General features: G+C 43.9%; 1 long non-coding RNA gene across 1 annotated transcript; it reads right to left on the reverse strand.

Moving 5' to 3' along the window:
* Positions 1-311: 311 nt before the first annotated feature.
* Positions 312-11563, reverse strand: LOC309666092. Its single transcript, XR_014266889.1, has 2 exons — positions 9357-11563; positions 312-770 (listed from the first exon to the last, which is right to left on the reverse strand). It is a non-coding gene; the product is annotated as an uncharacterized lncRNA (long non-coding RNA).
* Between the last annotated feature and the right edge of the window lie 7 nt (positions 11564-11570).

The raw sequence follows: 11570 nt of genomic DNA on the forward strand, positions 1-11570 counted from the left end.
GCATGCCAAAACAATTTGCTCAGGGTTTGCTATGCAGCAGCAGGAGAATCTGTCCATAAAAGGGATGGACTTTGCTGCTCAGAGGGATTCCCTTCAAGGGTTTCCCTTGCGAGCTCAAAAAAATCACTGGGAAAGGCAAGGCTGGCCAGCCTTCTGAGTTCCAGCCCCTCACCAAGGAGTGTTTATATTTCCCCAGAGGTGAGAGTGAAGAGGTTGTGGGGAAGAACAGCACTCTAGCCCTAAAAAGGGGTTGCTTGGGAACCATCTTATTTCTTAGATGTGAAGATGAACCAGCTTAACTGGGAAAGGTCTTTTTTTTTTTTTAATTTATTAATTTATTAATTTATTAATTTATTTTTGGCTGTGTTGGGTCTTCGTTTCTGTGCGAGGGCTTTCTCTAGTTGCGGCGGGCGGGGGCCACTCTTCATCGCGGTGCGCGGGCCTCTCACTATCGCGGCCTCTCTTGTTGCGGAGCACAGGCTCCAGACGCGCAGGCTCAGTAGTTGTGGCTCACAGGCCTAGTTGCTCCGCGGCATGTGGGATCTTCCCAGACCAGGGCTCGAACCCGTGTCCCCTGCATTGGCAGGCAGATTCTCAACCACTGCGCCACCAGGGAAGCTCTGGGAAAGGTGTTTTAAAGGGGACCCTGCGTTTTATTCTCGCAGGAAGCTGAGAGGAAGTCATCACCGAGGGCAGGATGCCTGGGGTTCCGGATCAGGAAGACCAGGGTATCGACCGCAGCTCCTGTAGCTGCTTACTGACCCTGTGACCTTGGACAAAGAAAGAAATTACTAAAATTACCGCACATCTACCATATGCCAGACTTAATGCTAGTCTTGCACATGCAATATGATTTCACTTTATTTATACATAAACACTTCAAAGTAGCTTGGTTACATAATATAGTCAATAGCTGGCTAAGTCACCTAGGTTTGTTTGACTCCAAAGCCTATTATTTTTCCATATGGCCCATTGTCTCCCCAAATTCTGAGCCTTTTTAATCTCAGTTTCCTTGCTTAAATGGACACAGTTAGACCATCTCAAAGGAGTGTTGTTAAGGTCAGCTCAAAACAACCTTGGATGCCTCTGGTCTGCATTTCTCTGTGGCCTCCAGGGGGAGCTCAACACTCCTCCTGTCTACCCCACTTCTCCTCCCCCGCACCCCTCCGCCCCCAGCCGTGGTTGGTCAGCTTTAAGGACATTTATCAGCCTTTGCGCCTGTGGGGGACATCAGTGAGCTGAGATAAAGGTCCCATGCCTGTCCAGGAATCTGGCTCCTGCCTCCTCTTTCTCTCTTCTGAAGCTGCAGTCAGCTCCTTTTTTTTTTTTTTTAAAGAGATAACATACATATTTTATTTTATTTTATTTTATTTATTTATTTATTTATTTATTTATTTATTTATTTATGGCTGTGTTGGGTCTTCGTTTCTGTGCGAGGACTTTCTCTAGTTGTGGCAAACGGGGGCCACTCTTCATCGTGGTGCGCGGGCCTCTCGCTATCGCGGCCTCTCTTGTTGCAGAGCACAGGCTCCAGACGCACAGGCTCAGTAATTGTGGCTCACAGGCCCAGTTGCTCCGCGGCATGTGGGATCTTCCCAGACCAGGGCTCGAACCCGTGTCCCCTGCATTGGCAGGCGGATTCTCAACCACTGCGCCACCAGGGAAGCCCCAGCTCCTTTTGACTAAGGAGTCTCAGAGGTGGAGGCAGTCAACTCCTTCTCCCGACCTTTTCTCTTCCACTTCTGAGGTTGATGAGGTTAGGTGGTCCACATCTTGCTCCTCAGAGCTGGGAAGACCTGTCATCTCTTCCTCACTCCTCAGACACCCTCCTCCAGGGCCACTGGCCTGACCTGGTCACCTGTGTGGAGAGCCCAAGCCAGCTCCTGTCTAAGCCTCAAAGCAAGTCTTGCTTCTGCTGGGTGGAGCCTTCCCTCAATCCAGTGTTTTTGACCCTTGATGCAGAGATTGACAGATACACCTCCTCAGGCCTCTCTTCCATGGAACAAAAGGAGGGTTCCCTGGGTTCAGCCTGGCTCCCTGGATCCTACATTGCATAGGGGATCCAAACTCTGCTGAGAACATATTGCTTTATCTGGTTTCGTAATCAGTACTCCTATCTCTCTCAGGGAGGTCTTCAAAAGTGGGAGATTTAGGATTATATTCCACTCTTCCTCAATTTCCTGACCACAGGATATTAACGTCACCCTTTGAGTTGGCTGTGTTCCTATATCTAACAGTTAGTGCTTGACAAATGTTACTTCTCCCTTAGACATGAACAGAGCTTGAGAGATCATACAGTTTAGGGGTTTTTAACTTAGAATCCTACTAGAATCAGTAATAAAGTGAACATTCCCTCTCTCATTAGTCAACAGTTCTCTGAAACTTTTGACCCGTGGAATAAAGCATGAGACAGAAGAAAGATTCTTCTCTATGTCAAAGAGAGAGGCACATATATCATTATAGTATGGTTGCACTGTTGGTCAATCTGAATTCTGAAGATTTGAAATATTTCAATACACAATTTATAAACAAAATTTAAAAAAATATGAATCTCCTTTTTCTTTCTGGAGGTAGGCGTGAGAGGAAACCTCAAGAATAGTCTAATTCCAAATCTGGTGGGCTGAGTGAGTAGCAAACCTTGGTTAGGCTGTGTGCTCCATGGTGATTTGAAATACCTGGGGAACAGCAATGCCCAACAGCTATTGACTGTGATGTGTGAACGCACTATTGTTTACATGCCCCAGAACTGTGAGTGAACTTCGTGCCTATTATTTGCTGTTGCTCTACATGACGATCCTCTTTATATCACATACCAATGCCATCCGAATGCCTATTAAGCGATAGAGCTAAAGCTTAAAAAAGTGTTCTTTGGACTAAAATAGGGGTCAGGATACTTTCTCGGCAAGGGCCATATAGTATATACCTTAGCCTTTGCTGGCCACACGGTCTTGGTCACAACTACTCAACTCTGCCATTGAAGCATAAAAGCCACCGTAGACAAGTATAAATGAATGAGCATGCCTGTGTTCTAATACAACTTTATATATGGACACTGAAATGTGAATTTCATATAATTTTCACATGTCAAAAAAATCTTTTGATTTTTTCTACTATTTAAAAGAATGTAAAAACCATTCTTAGCCTGTGGGTTGTACAAAACCAAGTGAAGGGCCAGATTTAGGCCACAGGTCATAGTTTCATGGCACCTAGACTAGAAGTTAGACGTCATAATGCTATTAAGTGTTATTTATTGTGCTTAGAAATTTTGTTAAAAGAAAAATAAGTTACAATGTCTGTTGATCTATGCAACACACACATGCACACACACAAAGGTACACACACTTGCATATGCACTGATTCCCATTAGAAATTATTTTTGAATTGTTGAGGAGGGTTTATCTGTAGACTGCTGTTGTGGCCCAGAGGATCATTTTTCAAGTCTCTCAGACAGAAAGGACAAAAAGAGATGATACTATGATGTTTTGTAAATAATTCTATTAATTGGGTACCAGTGAAGCCAGAGAAACAGAGAGATCTAAAAGCACAATGGTTTGAACAAGATAAAAATGTATGTCTCTGTATGTAAGAGTCTGGGCAGGCAGTGCAGGGCTGTACCTCATAGTCCAAGATGGCTGCTCCACCTCCCACCATCATACCCATATTCCAGTGAGCAAGAAAGGAGAAAGGGAAAGGGGAGGGCACACTTGGTCATGATTATTATTTTTAAAAAACAGTGCTTTCTCCTTCCAGCCAAGATGGGGTAACAGGGACTGGTTTTATCCTCTTACGCCAAACAACAAGACAAAACACGAGACAATGGTTTTCAAGATGTAGGACATCAGGCAACAAAGGACAACAATCCTTGAGAGAAAGAAAACAAATGAGGTGAGCCCTGAAGGTGTCCCAGAGTGTGGTGCAAGATGGGGAAATCCAGAGTTGAGGGAGTGGGGCTGGGAGTCCCAGGAAGCCCAGGTAGTTAGGGTTTGCAGGGCAGAGTACCAGGAAAGAGAATGCTTCACAGAGACAACTCTGGAGATCTGCAGAGTCCTCCTAACCCTACCCTCGGGTCTCATCTGAGCATTGATCACTGCATGTGTGTGAAGAAACTAGCCAAGGCCTGGGAAAGCATCACCTGAGAGTACTAGAAAGAAAATTCTCTAGAGCTCACACAGAGGCAAGAATAGTTCCTCTTCCACTAGCCAGAGTAGAAAACCTCCTAATTCATGGGATGTCAAGTAGAATTCTCAGAGGGTTCTGCCTCAGTAGTGGGGCAAAATGAATTCTAGCTTAAACACTACTCTGATCCCACCTAACAGAGCTTAAAACAAGACATAAAAAGATTAAATTGTTTCCAAGTGTGATGGGATGAACGGTGGCCCAAAGATAAAAGTCCTAATCCCTGGAACCTATAAATGTTACCAGATTTGAAAAAAGGATTTTTACAGACTATGTTAGGGATCTTGAGATGAAGAGGTCATCCTGGATTATCCAGGTGAGCCCCAAATGCCATCACAAGTGTTCTTGTAAGAAGGAGGCAGAGGCAAAGCAGACCCACAGAGAGGAGAAGGCACTGGGAAAATAACTGGCAGAGATTGGAGTGATGTAGTCAAGGGATGCTGGGTGCCACCAGAAGCTGGAAGAGGCAAGAAATGGATTTTTCCCTGGAGCCTCTGGAGATGCCCTGCTGACATCTTCTGGCCTAAAGAATAAATTTCTATTGTTTCGAGCCACTACATTTGAGGTAATTTGTTACAGCAGCCTCAGGAGACTAATATACCAAGTAACTTAATCGCATTCCATAACAAAACTCAAGTATGTTTACAGGAATACAAAATTATTCAGCACCTAACAAGATAAAATTCACAGTGTTTAACATCCAGCCAAAAATTACCAGGCATGCCAAAAAGCTGGAAAATACAACACATAATGAGGGGGAAAGAAAATCAATCAATTGAACTGACCCAGGAAAGACACAGATGATAGAATTAGCATACACCCTTTCTTTTTAAGATCAGGACCTGATGCTGCTATGCATGAAGCGAAAATCCGGAGTTCTACTACCAAAAGATGAAACGGAGAAAACTGGCAGATGGCTGGCAGTCCCAGCCATCATAGTAAAAACTTGTCTCACCAGTTGCATTAGCCAGGGTTTTATAGTTGCAAACAACTGAAAGAGATGTGGTTGATTTAAGTGAGAAAAAAATTTAATAAAAGGATATTGTGTATTTCATAGACTTCAGAACCAGGCTTAGAAACTGAGCAGGAGCAAATGAGGCGTGGCAGCAGCCAGGACCACAGCCAAAATCTTGCTCCAGAGCTCATCTAGTGAGGGTAACATTTGCTGGATGGACATCACAAATTGCCCTCTGAAGTCACCTTGCACATGTGCAGCTGGGGCTCCCCAGCCACTGCTGCTGCTAGAAAGTCCACATTGTTGACACTGCTGTTGCCAACTGCCAGCGGGGTTCCTCCTTGTCTTTGCTTCCTTGCACCACTAGCTAAAGGCTACACTGGGTGCACCGGACAGCAGAGCCTCAGTCATAGTCTTGAGTCCCAGCTGCTAGGAAGACTGGGAGAGGGAGTTTTCAGCTTCTGCCCCAGAAAACATCAAGAGGAAAAGAAATCTTCTCAAAACTGGAAAAGGGTGCAGAAACTGAACAGCCAAATAATCATGATAGTAGGAATAATAATAGTAATCACCGACAAAGTCCGTTTTATGAGTTCAGATTCTCCTGATGTTGGTGAGCCATGAGTGCAGGGCGAAGGGGAGACCTTAACATTAGTGACTCAGCTTCTACTCTTCAGAACCCAGCTTTCACCCATCTAAGCCTGCCTTTGCTTTTTATTCCTAATGAATACATTTTAGTCATATTTAGACATATTTGAGATGTGTGAGGGATCATTCGGAAGTAAATCATCTAAGTCAGTGTGATTAACGTCCCATTCTTGGTGATTTTCTTTACTAACATTTGTTACTTTATGGACATCCTATTGGCTACCAACCTTCGTATCGAGGATGGGAAAAATAAAATCTGCAAATAGAATGGCAGGTAGTTAGATGCACTGTTCTTTCCTTTGTACTCTGGTATTTACTGTAGAGAATGACTGTAACCCTGGTTTAGCTCTGACCAACTTGCTTCCTGGATTACTTGAGTCTTTAATCTGTGATGATTCTTAAGCAGCCCTAACCCCCAACCCCCCAGCCTCCATTCTCCTTGCTTAAAAGAAAGTATCAATAGTAAGGAATATCTGACCGGAAGGACCAATGTTTTAGACAGCTGCATTAGTATGATTTAAGAGTGATGGGAGGATCTCTACCTTGTATCTATTGTTCTGTCCTTTAAAGTTAATTCCTTGGACCCTTTCCATAAGGCTCTCATTAAAATACGAAAACAAACAAACAAAAAACAAACAAAAACATAGAAGGGGGCTTCCCTGGTGGCGCAGTGGTTGGGAATCCGCCTGCCAGTGCAGGGGGCGCGGGTTCGGGCCCTGGTCCGGGAGGATCCCACATGCCGCGGAGCAGCTGGGCCCGTGTACCACAACTACTGAGCCCGTGTGCCTCAACTACTGAGCCTGCGCTCTGGAGCCCATGCTCTGCAACGGGAGAGGCCACCGCACTGAGAAGCCTGCGCACTGCAATGAAGAGTGGCCCCCGCTCTCCACAACTAGAAAAAGACCACGTATAGCAACGAAGACCCAGTGCAGCCAAAAATAAATAAATTAATTAAAAAAAAAAATAGAAGGGACAACACGTAAAACAATGACCACTTTTAACACCTTGAAGGTGTAAGTTTTTCAGGCACTAACACACACATTTGGCACTACAGAGTGCTTCACGTGCAATTTAAGTCACTATTCTTCATAAAGCCCTATTCATAGGGGTATTATTACTGCTTTTCTACAGATGAAGAAAGGGAGGGGCAGAGAAGTCACATAACTTGCCCCAGGTCACTCAGCCAGTGAACGGCAGAGCTGGGATTCAAATCCCCAGAGTTGCTCTGTAACTGCTCCCTGTGTAGCCTCTGTCCTTGGGTGCTTCTCACCTAAGAGAGTGGTGACAGGAACAGGTCACAGGGCAGGTAAATGCTGCTAAAGGGAGAAGGGAGCCCAGGTCCAGGGCACAGCACATGGCCCACTCAGGGCAGTCCTGAGTCCAGGTGGGGGCTCTGAGGGGCACACGTGAAGGGCCGGCACAGCACAAATCACCCCTCGGCCAAGGGTCTGCCTTCTTCCTGGCTGGGCGCCCTTAGCGCTCTCGTGCAAATGGCTCTGACTTCAAGGCTCTGCCTTCTGAAGAAGTCCCCAGTTACTTTCATACCTGATAAAACTTTCAGTCTCTGTCTGCCACCTTGAGGCCCAAGGACAAAGCGGGGGAGGGGGGATATTAAGCGGAGCTATGAGCGATGCTTAAGGAGATACGGAAAATGATTTGCTGCCTACCGGAAGCAAAGTCAGCAACATGCATAACAGTAAGGCAAGTTGCTGATGAGAGAAATGAAAGCTGCTGGGGCCATAATTAAATCGAGACATCTGAATGGAGAGTCCGACAGGAGACTTATGACCAGGATGGCAGGCTCTGTGGACTTCCAGCATTTTCGCTGGACAGATTCACAAAGCACCACATAAGCAGAAATATTGCCAGACGTGAAGCCATGAAGTCACCGTTGTTGTTTCTGCTGGGAACTTTACTACCCTTAAAGTAAATAGTGAGTTTTAGTTCTGGGGGACTGTCCCTTTCACAGAAAAGCCCAGAATCCAAACCCCATTCAAATCCCATCCTGATTCTCTCTTAGTCTCTTGGTCTCTTTCTCCCTCTGCATCCACCCCAAGCATCCAAAGCGTCTGATTCTAAATATAAATCACACAACCAGAAACATCAGAAGATAAGTAAAGAGCACTAAAGCAAAACAGCATCAAGCAATCCTTCAGTTTTCCCAACCAGGCCAGGCAATGGTGAGAAAACAGAAAAGCTTCTGCCAAAACCATCCTGCAATGACTCCAACTTCCCAGTACTTTCCTCATCAGCGGGAGAGTCAGGTACTATCAGCAGGAATAGGCTTTACAAGTAGCAGCGCGAGCACCGCACCATGATTTAAGCTTCTTAGAAGACCCAGACTTAGGGCACTTAGACTGATAACAGATGATATCTCAAAAATGTCTTCTATCTGGCAAACTTTCTTTTGAGGAAACACAGAAACTAGCAATGCAGATTAGTCTATTTATATATGTTTTGGACTTATCCATCTTTTAGAATTAAAAAAAATGTTAAAACATTGACTGGTTAATACCGTAATTAAGAACAACACAAGTTACAAAGTAGCAATGTAGAAGGTAATTTTAGAATTAAATTAGACATTTGGCTTTCATGATTCATAGGATTTTTTTTAAATTAATTAATTTATTTTTGGCTGTGTTGGGTCTTCGTTTCTGTGCGAGGGCTTTCTCTAGTTGCGGCGAGCGGGAGCCACTCTTCATCACGGTGCGCGGGCCTCTCACCGTCGCGGCCTCTCCCGTTGCGGAGCACAGGCTCCAGACGCGCAGGCTCAGTAGTTGTGGCTCACGGGCCTAGTTTGCTCCGTGGCATGTGGGATCCTCCCAGACCAGGGCTCGAACCGTGGCCCCTGCATTGGCAGGCAGATTCTCAACCACTGCGCCACCAGGGAAGCCCCCACTGCACTGTTGATCCACTGTCACCTCCAGCATCTGGTCCATTTCCCTTGTCTCCCCATCGTTCCATCTGTCCACCCTAGACTTCTCTGGTTCTGATGCTACCTCGCCAGCTTCTACTGCCCCTTCGGCAGCCTCCTTCTAGGCTGACCTGCCATCGTAGTCTCTTGACTGGAGCTCCTCCACCCGCCCTAAGCTTTGCCCTGTTTCACTTGCTGTCTCTCTTACTCTCCTCTCTTTGGCTCTGCCACTGGATCTTGCTCCCTGACTGTAACCACACTCGAGTTTCTCCTCTCCAAAATCAGCCAACCAACCAAAAAATACATAAATAAATAAATAAAAAGAAAAAAAGAAAAAACAACCCGCAAACATAAACAAAACCACTGGCCCTCCAGTCTGCTGCCCACCCCTCTGGGGCAAGTGCCTTCACTCTCTCTCCAACATAAAACTTCTTTAAAAAGTCGTCTTTGTCGACTGCTTCATTCTGATACCACCAGCTCCCTTGTAAATCCTTGCAATTAGGCTTCAGCTCTTATCCCTCCCTAATAATTTGTTAAAGGTCAATAGTCAGCCGGTTACCAAATGCAGTGTTTTTTGTTTTATTTTCATTTTGCTTAGTCACTTTATATGATTGGCCCTGTTCCCCCCCACCCCCAACTGTGTCCCCATGCCTGGGCAATTCTTACCTTTATACTTTTCTTATCCCCCCTTTTATCCCTGTGTCTCCTCCACTTCTCTTCTTTTCCAGCTCCCAAAGATAAGTTTTCCCTAAGAATCTGCCCTTGGTCCTCTTCTCCATCCTCTCTTCTATATGTCCTCTTGGAAAACTCATTCAGTCTCATGGCTTTAACTCTACTGTCCTTATGACTCATTTCTGAAGCCTCCTCTCTCACCCTGACAACTCTCATGGTTCCCATCTGGATTCACCAACTCCTGGCTGGAAGTTTCCACCCATATGTTCTCCCAGTGTGTTGATCTTAATAGGTTCAAATCTAAACTTTTTCTTTTCCCTCCTGAACATTTACTTCTCCCTATTTCTGTTAATTAAGAGTTTTCTAATCCCATCAGCTCAAAATGTTGGTAGAGTCTTTAATTCTTCCCTCTTTTTGTCCCACATTTGATTAGCAGTCAAGTTCTGTCAATTTTGTTGAAAAACATGTATCTTTTGTGTTTCTTCTTTCCTTTGTATACGCACTGATACCCTCTAGTTCAAGATCTGACTTCCTCTCTCATTATTTAATGCCAGAATCTCCTAATAGGTTTCCCTGCTTCCAGTCTCAACCCACTGAGCAGCACCTGATATCCTGACACAGCAGTACCGCATTAATCTTCCTGAAGCACACGTCAAAGCTGCTTATTTTCCTGTTCAGACACTTTTAATGACTGCCCAATGCCTAAAGCATAAAGACCCAAACACACACAGTACATTTAGGATCCTTTGCCTCTATCCCCAAACTATATCTCTAGTTTTATTTCCCATCATTTTTTTTTTTCTCCACCAGTTCTTTACTCTGGCGACCACCACACAATCATATGCTAAATTTTTTACAGCCAGTGGCAAGAAACAAAAAACTCTAACTTTATTTATGTATAGATTTAGTTATTGATAATGAAATTTATTGATTAAATTATGTGCTATATCTATAAAATTATAACAAGAAGTTCTGAAGCAGGAGGCCCCTGGCATGGATGTCCCCCTCTCTGATTCTGATTCTTTGCAATCCTCTTGACAGAAGTGACTGTTCTTTTGCTAAGGACCTCCTCCAAGGTGGAACTCACACCGCACTGATCACAGTGTGATTTGTATTAGAATTACCTGTTACCAGTCTTACCTTGTTGAGATTGAAGGCGGCCCCAAGAAATTACACCCTTCTCCTCTCCACCTGAGTTCTGAACCGAAGGAGAGAGAGGAGAGAGTGGCAGGTAAGATCAAAACAACATTTTATTACTAATAAAACTGGTTCTGAAGAAAGGTGCTTTGCTGTGCTGCAACAACAGTCTTCCTAATACATGAAACCCCAGCATGTGACAGACCCCTCTCCAGTCACAGGCAGGGTTAGAAGACACAGGGCTTCTGAGTGGGCAAGAAGTAAGCGGCCCATCCCAGCCAGGGCTCTGTAAATTACATCGGCTAACTCACTCCTCTACAGGGAGGAATAAGAACCAAGTGGTGTTTAGGGGAAAACATCTCTCTCAGAAAGCATAGAAGAACTCAAAATGCTCTCTCTGATAAAATTGTAGACTTCTTGAAGTCAAGGACTAGATTTTGTACATCTCTTAAGGTGATACATATATTGGGTGCTTAATAATGTCTGCTACATGATATTAAATTATATGACATAATTATTACATGTAAGTGACAGTAATTATATAATACTTTACATTATATAATTTATATATTATAAATTTGGTAGATTATAATCTTATAAAAATATCATATAGAGAACATATTAAATAAAATTATTTATTTTAAATTGTTAAAATTTAAAGGGCTACTAATACGCAACAGTGACATTACCAGAGACTTACAGAAGCAAAGCTGGTTATTACACAGGGAAACAAATTATTCTTGAGCCTGCATAGCATGAGGGGAGGCTCACAAAGTAAATGGACACACTTATAGCTTTCTGTGTTCAAGGGTAATCATCAGATAAAATAATGTCTCCTTTCATAGGAGTTATTTCTTAAAATCCTATCAAAGTGGCCAGATTTTTATTTCTTTCCAAAATTCATGAGGAAACTTACTCATTTTATTTTTTAAGAGTGAATCATTTTGTACCACCCAGACACTTCATATAATGCCAACCATCTGGATATGTAGAAAATTAGTGTTTGAGATTCACTGTTTTCAATTTTCATCAAGATATTTGGTGTCAAATAGATGCAGCACAAATGCGTCT

Source organism: Balaenoptera physalus, assembly GCF_965194825.1.
Source record: "Balaenoptera physalus genome assembly, chromosome: 8".
Lineage (NCBI taxonomy): Eukaryota > Metazoa > Chordata > Mammalia > Artiodactyla > Balaenopteridae > Balaenoptera > Balaenoptera physalus.